Here is a 13,322-nt window from a genome sequence, read left to right on the forward strand (position 1 = left end):
TCCTAGAGGAAGTCAACAAGTGCTGAGCCAACACCAACCACCCAGCTGTCAGGTACTAGTGTGGGTGACTCTCCTGGAGGTGGGTCCTCAAAGCACTTATCCCCCAGATAACATCATACCAACCTCATCAAAATGCCTATCTCGGGTGATCCTACTAAGCTGACCCAGGGTTCCGATCTCCTCTGAGAGAACAAATAACTATTGTTCTTTTAGGCCAGTGAGTTGGGAGTAACTTGGTATTAGCCGACTCACAGACTTCTGTTATGTATCATTCCTAACCCCTGGTGGGGAAACCGGAGGCCGTGATACATTCCACTCAGGCTTTTGTCCCAAATGCTCTCAGTTCTGAGCCTTTCCAGAAGGGAAGGAATTGCTCCCCGTACCCTCCTGCCATGCATGTTCTGTCATCTTTCCCGAGTGTTACTGTCACCTCTGTGGGTACAGCCATCATCTCTTGAAAATGTTGGTTCTCTGGACTAAAGAGTATGCCTAAAGAGAAGCGTGGTTTAGTTGGCAGCACTGCTCTAGGGCAACTCTCTCATCTGTCAGCTAGTGGCTCTTTCAATTTTTCCATTTGGTCCTTCCTCCTACTTTTCCCTGAGGACTCAGACAAGGGCCCCAGGCTGGCTGATCTAGCCATCCTTCAGACAAGCCTGAACACATCCAGTCTCAGGCATGGGCCCTGCCATTCTCCAGTTGATACTTGCTGTGGGCAAAGCCTGCACCTCAGGGAGGGAGAGGGTATGGAGTCTCATCCTGAGCAAGCTTCCGTAGGCCTCTTGCTGCTCAGTACTGTACAAAGTGCAAAGCTGGATCCTGACCTCAAAGGGGCATAAGAATGCAACTATGAAGTGCTCCTTGCACTTGTCTGGTTGCTGCCCTGTGACTTGACTCGTTCAAAGCATTGGTGACAAACACACACACACACACACACACACACACACACACTCACACATCATGGGAGAGTCCTCACCACTTCCTTTACTCCTCTTGCCTCTCTAAATGCTAAACTGCTGTCTGTCCACATTCAGACCCTGATGATCTAAGTCAGTGTTCTACTCTGGCCACTCACTGTTGAGATACTTGTTGATGTGGCTGTTGCAATGGGAAGAAACAGCAGGTCGAGCTCAGTGCAGCTTTTGCGCTACCTTTCAGCAGCAGTGGTAACCACCCAGCCTCTCTTCCTGGGTTCCCCTGCTGATGGGCAGCCTTTTTCTTGCTGGGAGTTGTGGGGCACAGGGGAGACCTGCATGCCCACCGCTCAGGCAATCATCCAGCTGGGAAAGGGAGAGCTAGGGGCACCCCCTTCCTGAAATTCCTCCATGGTATCTTTAGGCTAGGGCAGGAGAGGAAGATGGTGGGGGGGTATAGGAAGGAGACTTTTTTTTTTTTTTTTTTTTTTTGGTCTGTTTGTTTGTTTTTGTTTTTTGAGATAGGGTTTCCCTGTAGATAGCCTTGGCTGTCCTAGACTCACTTTGTAAAGCAGGCTAGCCTCGAACTCAGAGATCTGCCTGCCTCTGCTGCCTCCCAGAGCGCTGAGATTACAGTGCCAATGCACCCAGCAGGAAGGAGCCTCTTAGAGTGACTCTTGCTGAAAACTGTTGCCACCTCTCCTGCTTTTCTGGTTTTCCCCATAAGGAAAAGAGCAAGGAGGTAGAGGAGAGAGAGGAGGCCTGACTGTGAAAGGAAGGATGCCCAGGAAAATCCTTTAACCCTTCCCTCTTCCCTCTTCCCCTAACCCCCTTCCTCTCCCTCCCCTCCTCCTCCTTTCCCTCGTTTCTCTCCCCTTCTTCTTCTTCTTTCTTCTGTTTTGTTTGAGCCAGAGTCTCAGTATAGCCCAGGCTGGCTTGAAATTGCCCATGTAAACCAGGGTAGCCTCAGACTCTCAGTAACTCCTCTGCCTCACCCTCCTAAGCATTGGGAGTACAGAGGTGAGGCCACCTCTGCAACACTTCTTTTTTTGGGGGGTGGGGTGGGGTAAGGGGGCTCCAGGATGTCAAAACAAGAAGAATGCTTTTACTTACCCCACTAGGTGGGTCCTCACTCTCTTCCGCTCTGGCTGTCATGGTGAAGACGGGCTCCCCTGTAGTGTAGTGAGCTGCTAGGATCACAGGCATTTCCAAAGCTCAGAAGCTAGGATGCAGACACCAGGGAGGGAGGATCTCCTTGGTGGTTCGATTCGGAAACTGTCACTCTGTTCTCGGTGTCCTAGGCTCTATGGCCCTCACCAGTGCTCTGATTATGGAAAGAGTCCTGGCTGCCCCCTTGAGCTCAAAAGGTCATTTTAGATCCCTTGCTGGCTCAGTGACCAGAGGTAGTCCAATATCCCCAGAGAAACAAACCCTGAGGGTGAGGTCTGGGGCCAGAGGAAGAGGCTGGACACTGGGCGCTGGGCTCCGACCACTGCCGCAGAAGTCATCAGAGCTGATAGTTCACAGTATTCTTCTGTTGTTTTAAATGAAACTCCCAGTCATTCTGTTTTACCAGTAAAGACTCAGGAGCCAGGTGCTGGGGTGAAAACCTGCTAGCTCAGAGAGGCAGAGAGAGCACCCAGCTGACCTTCCTACTCAGGACCCAAAAGGCTCAATAGCTCAACTGATAACCCAGGAGGAAAAAGCCAAAATACCCAAGGCCAAAGGCTTGCTAGCCAAAAGGCAAGGAGCTGAGGAGCTAAAGTGCTAAAAGCTAAATGCCCAAGAGCTCCTTCTACTTCTACACGTTGTCTTAAATACCCCTCAACTCAAAAATCCCTCCTACTCTTTAATCCCTGTCAGCTGGTCTCTTGCTCCACCTCTTGACCTGTGTACCGAAAGCTCTTGGATTAAAGGTGTGTGTTAGGGCTCAACCACGCCAAACAAAAGACAGGTTTTTACAGTTCACAGCCTCAGGGATCACAGTGGGATCTTGCAGCCGTGCTACAATCTTGCAAACAGACGATTCTCCAGTCACACCCAGTCTCTGGCAAGCTGTTCTCAATGACCTGCACATGTGGCTCTTTTTCACTGACAGACACCTTGCAGAGGCCAGGAGGCTAGGGACAGTGGCTCAAGGCAGATAGCAGCCATCTACCTGTTTCTCCTTGACCCAAACAAATACCATCGTCTCCAATAGCAACCCAACCCATGAAGAGACTGCCCTTCTTGCCTTCCTTTCTGTTGTAAACAGAGGGTAAAGGGGCATCTTCACTCCACAGCTCCCCTTCCCACGGAAGCTAGCTGCATTGATTCTAAGGTGGTAGAAGGACCTGACATTTCTCTCACTAAAGAATAGAAAAGAAAAAAAAAGATATATAATCAAGTGTAATCCCCAGGACATGGCTCTGAGAACCTGTTCCCTGTGCGTTTGAGGGAGGGAGAGGAACAGCCTGGCTCTTTATTGGTTGTCTTGCTTTTGGCAGTCTTTTTTCTGCCAGAATGTGCCCCACTTCTCAGTACTATGTGCTTCCACACACCTGCATCCTTTAAATAGGCCAAGTTACTCCCTGGCAGGTGAAAGGCTTTTATAAGCAACATCCCCCACAAAGAAGATAAAGTTTCTGAAGGTTGTGTGTCCAACCTGCAGCCTGTGGGCCCTGCGCAGCCTCGGAGAGCTAAGAATGCAGACTAACACAAAATCATCAACTTGCTTAAAACCCAAGAGTCTTAAAAACTCAATTGCACAGTTCTCTGCGTGAGCTTTGTAGTTGAGAACATGGTCTTGCCGTGTCAGAGTTTGGCTGTGACAGATAACTATTATACAACATAATTGCCTGCTCGCTCTCATTTCTTTCTTTCTCCCTTTACTCCCTCACTTCTCCTCTTTTTTTCTTTGTTCTCTCTCTCTCCCTCTCTCTCTCTCTGTACGTATGTGTATGTGCGTATGTGAGTGTGTGTGTGTATGTGTGCATGTGTATATGTGTGTATATTTGTACTGTGTATGTGTGTGTGTGTGTGTGCATGTGTATATGTGTGTGTACTGTATATGTGTGTGTATGTTTGTGTGTGTGTGTATGTTCACTGTTTCTGTTTTTCTCTTTCTTTTTAAAATCTACACTGTGTGAATAACAAGATCAGGGGATGTAGAAGCAGCACCTTTTTGGCCTTTGCTCGTAGGCAACAGCAATGAAATAGTCCCACATAGTAAATGTGTATATTCCCTGAGTGCTTGAAGCTCTCCAACCCTGGGGCCCATCGTGAAGGTGGGAGCTTGTCGATCATGGTCATAGGAACAGGAAGGTAAATCTCAGTGGGGGTGGGGTTGGGGGTGGGGGTGGGGGTGTCAGGAGAACACTCCTAGGCAGGATTTGTCCCTCGCCCCTCCATCAGCAGTCACCTTCTTTCCCTGCAGCAGAAGCCTTTTTGTGTGTCTACTAGGACATAGCACCCGAGGAATGTTGAGCTTTGCTTGTCGACAGATGACCTCCGACCCAACCAGGTTATTTGCTGTTGCTGCCTGATTTCTGACCCTCCATTGCACTCTTTCAAATAAAGACAATATTGTTAGAATCACCACACAGCCTATCTCTTCTACAGTGCCCAACGTCCAGCCTGCGGCCTTGAGAGGTGGGGAGTGGCCTCGAGTCATGGGACCACCTAGGAGGCACAGGCTTCAGCAGTTTAAATGCCAGCTGCTAGGACCGAAGGAGGAAGTGCATTTGGGAAGAGAGAGAAAACAAATGTGAGGATTGAAAGGGCCAGAACCCACTAGCACCCGTGGTTCCCAAACACCTCTCTAGCTTGAGTGGGATACACTGCTACCTTAAGATGACCAGTACCGGGAGGTCTCCACGCTTGTGGATCACTGCAAACGCAGCCATCCTCCAAGTCTAGAGGAGGGGACCACGTAGCAGCACAGACAGAACACACTTTACCGCTAAGGATGGGTCCATTTCTCCTTCAAGGACAACTTAGAAATTCCACATTGTGCTGAGGAGGAGAGGGTGATCCACGTGATAACAAAAGTGAAAATAATGATCAAAAGCTCCGAGTGGCTGAGCGTAGGCAGGGCAGGTACCCAGAATACGTCACATTTCCTCAACACCAATGCTCAAAAGCCGAGTCCGGCGAGGCACACAGACATAAATGGCTGGTGGTCTGGGCAATGCCGGCTCCGCAGGGTCTAGCTTCAGGCTTCTTTCCCGTCCAGGTGCGATCCGGGCCTGAGTGCAGACTTAGATAAATTCACTCTGAAGATTCCGAGGCCAAGAGCCCAGGAGATAGGACTAATCCCTTCCACTATGGAAGTGAAAGAGGGAAGGTACACGACCGTGGTTTTCCAGTTAAAAACAGAACTGAACGAGCCGGGCGTGGTGGCGCACGCGTGTAATCCCAGCACTCAGTCAGGAGGCAGAGGCAGGTGAATTGCTGTGAGTTCGAGGCCACCCTGGCCTACAAACTGAGTCCAGGACAGCCAAGATAATATAGAGAAACCCCGTCTGGGTGTGGGGGAAACAGAACTGAACAAAACAAAACAAAAGCAGGCCCTGAAGGAAATAAAATCTTAAGTTCAGTATGGGGGGGAAAACAGATGAAAGGTTAGAACCCAGAGCCATTTTTCTGATGATCTAGGCTGCCTCCTCCAGCACATTCTGGTTTTAACTTATTTTAAAAACTGCTTTTTTTTTTTTTTTTTTTTTTCTTTTTCTTTTTCTCCTAAAGCAAAGCAGAAGGCATCATTTTTCAGAGTGAGTTCATGTTGATCTTGTGGGTTGTCTGCCTTGCTCTGGAGCGTTTAAGAGATCTGTTCAGTAAACAGAGCCTGGGCAGCGTGACCAGCCTTTTCCCCACTTTGAGTCAACCCCAAGCTTTGCTGCTAATGAAGGACAGGATCCACTTTTTTTTTTTTTCCTTTAACCCTTCAGGGAGTGCCAGGGCAAATTCCACAGTGCAAATGGGAGCCAGGGAACAGTGTCTGTAGCATGGAGAAGCCCAGAAAGACGGAAAAACTGAATAGATTTCCCCACTGTAGGGATTCATGCAAACTACCTTCTTTTTTTCCTGTCTCTAACAAGAGAAAAGAAAACCCCAGCCCTAAGGGCACATGTTCTGGCTCAAGGGCAAAGGGTTTTTTTTCTTCAGGGAAGAGACTCAGTGAAACAGCCCAGAGTTGCTACTTTATATTGCTGCCAAGATGGCTGCTCTAGCAAGCCTAAGGGAGAAGTGCTTGGGAAGGTCTCCATACCCCCTTCGACCTATACAAAACCTTTCCTACTTAACAGTGTCAGGGGAGAAAAATCAGCTCAAGAAAAAAGCTGAGTGTGTATGATTTTAAATATTTTATTTTATATTTATATATAGTTTATATATTTATTTTTATATTTATATTTAAATATTTTAAATATTACAAACAGAATTAGATCACCTGACCATAACATTCCAAGCAGAAGCCTTATTAAAGCGCCTAATGTGCTGGACAGCGGAACGAAGGATGGACCTGCATATTCACTGTGCTGTGATGGTGCCTCTAAGGCAGCACACATCTGGGAAAGCCGTTTCCCATGCCCTCCGTCCTGAGGTGTCACGAGCACTCAGCACCTGGAGACTTCTAAGGAGCCTTCTCTCAATGGTGAGCGGCCAAGCACCAAGTTAAAAGTGCACTGACCACCATGCAGAGGCAGAACTGTGAGGCGACACACAATCTCGGGTCTTGGGGGTGCCCACAGGAGTCATTTGGTGTTTATATGCTCTTTAAGAAACCTCAATCTATGGCAGAAGTTGTCGAATGTCACCTTGCTAATCCCAGGAGAGCTTCGGGTGATTTAAGGTGGCCCATTAGACCAAAACTATTTTCATAGCCATAATAGAATGCCATTGACATGTTTGGCTGTATTGCCACTTACACTGATGATGTATTGACAATGAGAAAACAAAATGAAACAAAAAACTACTAATAGCTGTGCACAAATCAAGGAAGTGGGACCAAACCGCATTAGTAGTCAGAGGTCCTTACTGCTGCACAGTGGTGATATAAACAAACAAAAACCAAACAAGGAGACAGTCAGAAAACCCCTTCCAAATGATTCCCTGGTGAAGCTATGAAGACTGTTCACCTTAGTCTATAGATGCAGAGCCTTTTGTAATGTCTACCACAGGAACTCTGCATGAGGCACATCTGCTGCAAGCTCATGCACACACAGAAAGCACAAATACCATCGTCTGAGTTACAAAACTCAACTATTTGCTTTTGTCACAGATGTTAGAAATGAGCAAAAATATAAAATAATGTCACTCTTCTCACTATTTTGGTTGTGAAAATACAAGTTTTTTTTTTTATGAAGAACTTGCTTATATTAGCATGAAATAAGTTAAAGTCATTTTGAAGAAAATTAAATCTTAAGCTTCTGTTTTAATTTTTTGTTTTTAAATTATTTATCTTTATTATTTTTTATTATGCGTATGCATGTTTTCTCTTTCTCTCCGCTCCACCCCCCCACGTGTGTGTGTGTGTGTGTGTGTGTCTGTGTCTGTATGTCTATGTGTCTTTGTGTCTGTGTGTGTGTGTGTGTGTGTGTGTGTGTGTGTGTATACACATGAGTGCAGAGCCTGTGGAGACTAGAAGGCATTGAATGCCTGGCAGTGAGTTACAGGTGGTTATGAGCCACCATGTTGATACTGAACTGGGGTCCTCTAGAAGAGCAGCCGGTGGTCTTAAATGCTGAGCCATCTTTGCAGTCCCCTGTTTCAATTTATAATCTATCTATAGAAAGAATATAAGCAAATGAAAGCCTTTGAGATCCTCAGTATCTGTTCAATTACTTGAGAAATGTGACCTGCTAAAAACCACACTTAAGGCTTAAGCAGCGTGGTGGAGTGGTACAAATCTGTACTTCAGAGCCCTAGAGGCCCTGGATTCTGACTTTGGGTTCAAATGCAAACTTTACTACATGCTAGCTGTTTGATGTCATGGATCACTTTAATTGTTCCAAAGTTCACTTTCTTCACCCAGAAAACCGGAATGATATTTACAGTACAAATCTGATGTGTAGAGAAAATATATCCGATACCCCTAATTAACGTAAGCCATAATAAAGATGCTCTGACTGAACAATCATATTCAGACGGTCAGGATATGAAGGAATACTTTTGGTTGCAAGGAACAAAAACGATTTTATAGGTCGGGAAAAAAGAAAAAAATTAAAAAAAAAAAAACAAAACAAAACAGAAGGCAACCACTCAGGGCCTACTGTGTTCATCAGAGGCCTAAAACAGTGGGTTCCAGTGTTGGTTGTCAGACTGGTTATGTAGAAATCCTGTGGGAGTTCCTAGGAAACATCCCCCAAACTGTGACTAGCATATGAGGTGCCTGAGATGTCAAGCACATGTATGTAACAAGCTCCGTGTGATGTCGGTGCTGCTAATCCATGGAGCAAGGCTGAGTGGCAAGATGAGTCTCGCAGTGGGGGCTGGCTTCCGAACACTGGGTCCAATCTGATAAGGCAAACTAATATGCAAGACTGACCTCCATTCACTTACTCAGTCAATCAATAGACAGTCCTGTGCCCTGGTACACCTCCTGCGTGCCTACCGGGGAAGCTGCCGGGGCGTCTCCGTTCTATTGGAGGAGCAGGATGACCTATTTGCTCCTGTCTTTAATGCAATGTGAGAAGTGATCTCTCATTAAGATGCGGACAAAGTGTTCCATGATCCAGGAGCCACAAGCAAGTCACTGTTGACGGTGAGGTTGACGGAGAAGGTTTCAGAGAAGAGAAGCTAAGATGGGCTTGGGAGGGAAAAAGTCAAAGAGGAGCCTAGAGCTAGACTAAAAAAGGCCTTGAACTCTGCGTTAGATCACTCTACAGTCTTGATGGCACTGAGAGAGAGCTTTTAAGAATTCCACTGCCTAGGCTATGGTAGATTGTATGTGTGCGTGGGTGTGTGTGTGCGCGCGTGCACGTGTGTGTGTGTGTGTGTGTGTGTGTGTGTGTGTGTGTGTGTGGTGGGGGGGAGGAGGGAGGGAGGGGAGGAGAGATGGAGATGGGGGGAGAAAGGTGTTTGCAGGATACAGCGTATCAGGATTTTAAAGCGAGCAATACAAGGCACAGCCCCAGTGGAGGACCAGGACTATAAACCAGCAAGTGACCACCCAACCTATTTGCATAGAGCATGCTCTTCAGAGGGGCTTTCTCTTCTTAAATGCACTTTTCATGTCAATTTGATATTCAAAAGCAGAATTCTTTAAAAGCTTTTGTGTCCCAGTGGCCATGCGATGGACATTGGTAAGGCAACCCCCCCTCACGACCCCCCATCCCCCATACCCCCTATCCTCCCATTCCTCCCACCCAACCCCCCCCCACGCCCCCCACATCCCTTCCAGGGCCCTGCGCTGTAGGCAGATGAAACCTGCCCTTTGTTCCCTGGGTTGTGAAGTTAGAAGCCTGGGCAGAGGGCACCTCTTTCATTGGCCCAGACCATGGGGTTCCCGAAGAGAGAGAGAGTCGCCCGCAGAGTGGTGGCCTGGTGTGCATGCCTTTTCCCACCCTCCCTTCCTAACTGGGGAATTGAGGGGTAGTTAGACTTGAAGAGAGCATGAGTTCTGTCTCCACATTGTGAAGGCTGGCTGGTGAAGCCTTCCAGGGGAGATCTACAAAATTATTTTTTGCCTATGTCTGCCCTGGCCTTTGAAGTCTCTACCCAGCTACTAAAATGTCATCATTAAGAAAAATCTCTTCTCTCGTTCCTCACCACTGAAGTCCCTGCCACAATCTTCAAAGTGTCCAAATGTTGCTATGACACTTCTATAGTTGTTCAAGCGTCTAAATTTCAGAGCTGTTCTGAGTCTTTTAAAACCTAGTTAAAAGAGATTCCATCTATAATATGTAAACACAGCTAAAACTGGCCCTCCAAATATGTTTTATCTCCAACTCCACGCCCCCTCTCCCAGGTTTTAGTTAATAAAATATTCAGTTGTGTTTTGTTTTTTAATGGAATGGACCAAGCAAGCTCTTGTGGGAGAGGAAAAAGAATGAAAACTGGTGTATGCAAACACTGTGGCCCTATGGTTCCTGTGGACAGACTCAGTGTGGCCTTAATGCTTATTTTTGTCTACGTTCTTCTACAACTTCCCACCTGATACACAGTAACTGAGATACTCCTTTGTTTTCTCAGTTAAAATTTCAGGCCGGCAGTGGTGGTGCACGCCTTCAATCCTAGCACTCGGGAGGCTTAGGCAGGTGGATCTCTGTGAGTTCGAGGCCTGCCTGATCTACTCAGTTCAGGACAGCCAGGGCTGTTACACAGGAAAAACCCAGTCTCCAAAAACCAGGGGGTAGGGGGGAAGCTTTCCCATGAAGCCTGGTGGAGTGAAGGAGGGGAGCGCTGCCATTCACTTTTCCTGGGAAAGACTCTCAAAGAGAAGCCTGCCATGTTCTTTGCTCGCTTGCCTTGGTGATAGCCCAGGCTTTACCACAATTCAATGATGAGTAAGTCACTTGGAAAGGAAAATCCCACCCTGATCTTCTGCTTTGACTCAAAGAACTAGAGTCTGTGTAAATTACAGGCTTTCACTCCTCTGGCTGTGCGGATGTGACTCAGTCCACGCCATAGCTAATGCAGAGTGGGAGCTGGCCTCCGTGTACACAAGCGTGCCAGTGTGTGGGTGGCCCAGGGCAGCGTCCGTGTGCGCGTGCGTGTGTGTGTGTGTTGCGTGGGGGAGGGGGAGGTGTACACTCGGCTGACTTCTGACAATTTACAAGAATATGTAACTAACAAACCACCTCAACAGCCTCCGCGGCCAAACCCGCATTCTCTTAACCTTAGAAGAGGACAGCGCCTGGCAAACTCAGCCGAGCAGAGGGGCCTGCCATTCCTGTGGCTGCGGGCCTCTCAGGCTGAGTGTGGCTCACCCAAGGTCCTGCTTGGAAACAAACAAGCGGGCCTCCCGTCTCAGGAAGGGAGAGGAACCTCCCTCGATGTGTCCGTTTTAATCTTGGTTCTGGGGGACATTAACTCCCTCTTCTTGGATCACTGACTGCTTTCAAAATACCAGGAATCATGATTTTACCTCGCAGGGTTACTGTATGCTAGGATTAACTTAGCCAAGGCTTGTGGAAACCAGTAAATGCCGTTTCCCCCTTTAAAAAGCTCTGGGCAGCTGATTTGATGAGAAGTGCTACTTACTGTGACCCTCGTGTGTGTGTGTGTGTGTGTGTGTGTGTGTGTGTGTGTGTGTGTGTGTGTGTGTGTGTGTGTCTACACACACTCCGCAACTCAACCTCCCAGAGCGTTTTCGTCCCTCTAATGAGTAAGTACTGTTTCCAAATGAATCAAACAGTAAGGAGGGATGTGAATTTTGTCTTTGGAAGGAAGAAAAAAAATTCAGTCCCACTGTCCAAGTGGGAAAAATTCTTGCTAATTAGAAGGGAGCCAAGTAGTCTGCCTTTTAGAGATAGGACCGATGAAGGTCTGGGTTCTGAGCATAGCCTAAAAGAATGGAGATTCAAGTTGAAGGACTTGCTCATGTCTTCAAGACCCTTCTCATGACACTGTGGCCCTGCCCTCCTCTTCCTCCTCTGTCCCTTTCTTTCAGTGTCAAACAGAAGGGCCACAGCAATTAGCCTGTACAGGACACATTTGTGCATCTTGGGTGGGGCAGAGAGTCCCACCCCCCCCCCCACACACACACACAAGTATGCCCCTGCCGCTCTGCTCTGCCATGGCACATTCTGCTCCTGGAAGGAAGCAAGCTCACTTGTCTGCAGCCCTCTACTCCCAGCTGACAGCCAGCCCTGAGCAAGTGGGGAGCAAAGAATCTTCTGGAACTCTGCCCAAGCTCTCTTCGTCTTTCTCCGGGGATACCCGAGGGTGTGCCAAGCTCATTTTGCTTGGCAGTTTCGAAAGGGCCCTTTATGAGTGTTTTTAAAGTTTTATTTAATAAAGGAGCAAAGGCTTCATAACGAGAGATCAGCTGGTGACCAGAATCCACTGCTGACACTAGTAGCTCCTGCCCATCTTTAACGAGGTCTGAGCGGCCACAGCTGGCCCTGGTCGCCTGCGCCTGCATAGTCTCTGAAAGCAGCATGCTTTTCCACTCCCCCCCCCCCCAGCTTTGTTTTGGCTTGGTAATTCTATCTTGCTTACACAATTGCTCAGCCTTTATCCTCCTGTTTTTGATTACCAACTGGTGTTTATTTTAAATGCAGTTACTGGCCAATTAAATAGAAATTAGCTACATTTAGAGACAGGGCTTCGGCTTACTGTGTCTTCCCCTCAGAAACAACTCATCCTTCTTGAGGCAATTCTCAGAACAGAAAGTCTGAAGGCAAAGTCCTATGAGTTGTTGGGGGGGGTGAGGTGGGGGGTCCTTTGGACAGCTACCTGCTACATCTGTAGCTGAAGGAGCCTGCTAGGAAACAGCCATCTGCCCAATAGGAGCTGGAGCAAACTGGGATGTAACAAGAGCCATCTCATCGTTTCCTGTTGTGATTTGGTTGAAGCACTTTTTTATTCAAGACAGAGTCTCCTACCAGAGCAGCTCGGGCTATTCACTGAACGAGAGAATAAATAAATGAATAAAACTGTCTTCTGCTTTACTTTGTTGTTCAGGGCAGCTGGAACACATCCTCCCTTCCACACAAATATTGACCACTACTTACTGGGTAAAGAAAAGGGGTGGGGTGGGGAGAGGGGGGAGGGCAGAGGGCTCCCTTCCTGGGCTGCGTGGAGCATATGGGCTAGATTACTTAGATGGAACCTACAGTCTGGCTCTTACTGTAACAAGCTGTAGCTTGGGCAGTGGAGCTGTGGAGCTGTGGAGCCTGGGTCTATGGCCACTGATATGGTGCTTGGGTCCTAGGAGCTGGCCTGAAACTTACTTACATGGTACCATGTAGTCCTTGAGCCTGAGTCTATAGGAACAGGCCTATCTATGTCTTCAGCAAGTAGGAGCCAATCAGTCTGGAACCTCAGTCTAGAGGGGTCAGCCAAGTTACCTGGGTCTATGGGGTCACGGGCAAGGTCACCTGCTCATGGAGTCAGCCAAATATTCCATGGAGGCTGGCATAGAGGCCAGGTCTAGGGCACTGGCCTGCAGCCTGAGGTCAGGCTGGTGAAGAAGAGGACCTGGATGGTTGGCCAGGGAGGAAACAGGTCCAGAGCTTGGGTCTCTGGGTGCTTCCCTGGTTTCTGGAGCTTTGGAAGTTGAGGACTAAAGTCAGTGTTGAGCTTCGAGGGGGATTTAGCATGCCAGGATGTCAGAAGAAAACAAACAAACAAACAAAAAAAATGTTCTCAGTGGCCCAAGCTCCCATCTTTGGTGAATAGAAAAATAACAAAACCAAACTCAAAGTACATCCAAGTTATCAGGGGCTGATGGAAGAAAAAACAAACATTTTTTTTATTAATGAAATA

Source organism: Acomys russatus, chromosome 15, assembly GCF_903995435.1.
Source record: "Acomys russatus chromosome 15, mAcoRus1.1, whole genome shotgun sequence".
In the NCBI taxonomy this organism is placed as follows: Eukaryota; Metazoa; Chordata; class Mammalia; order Rodentia; family Muridae; genus Acomys; species Acomys russatus.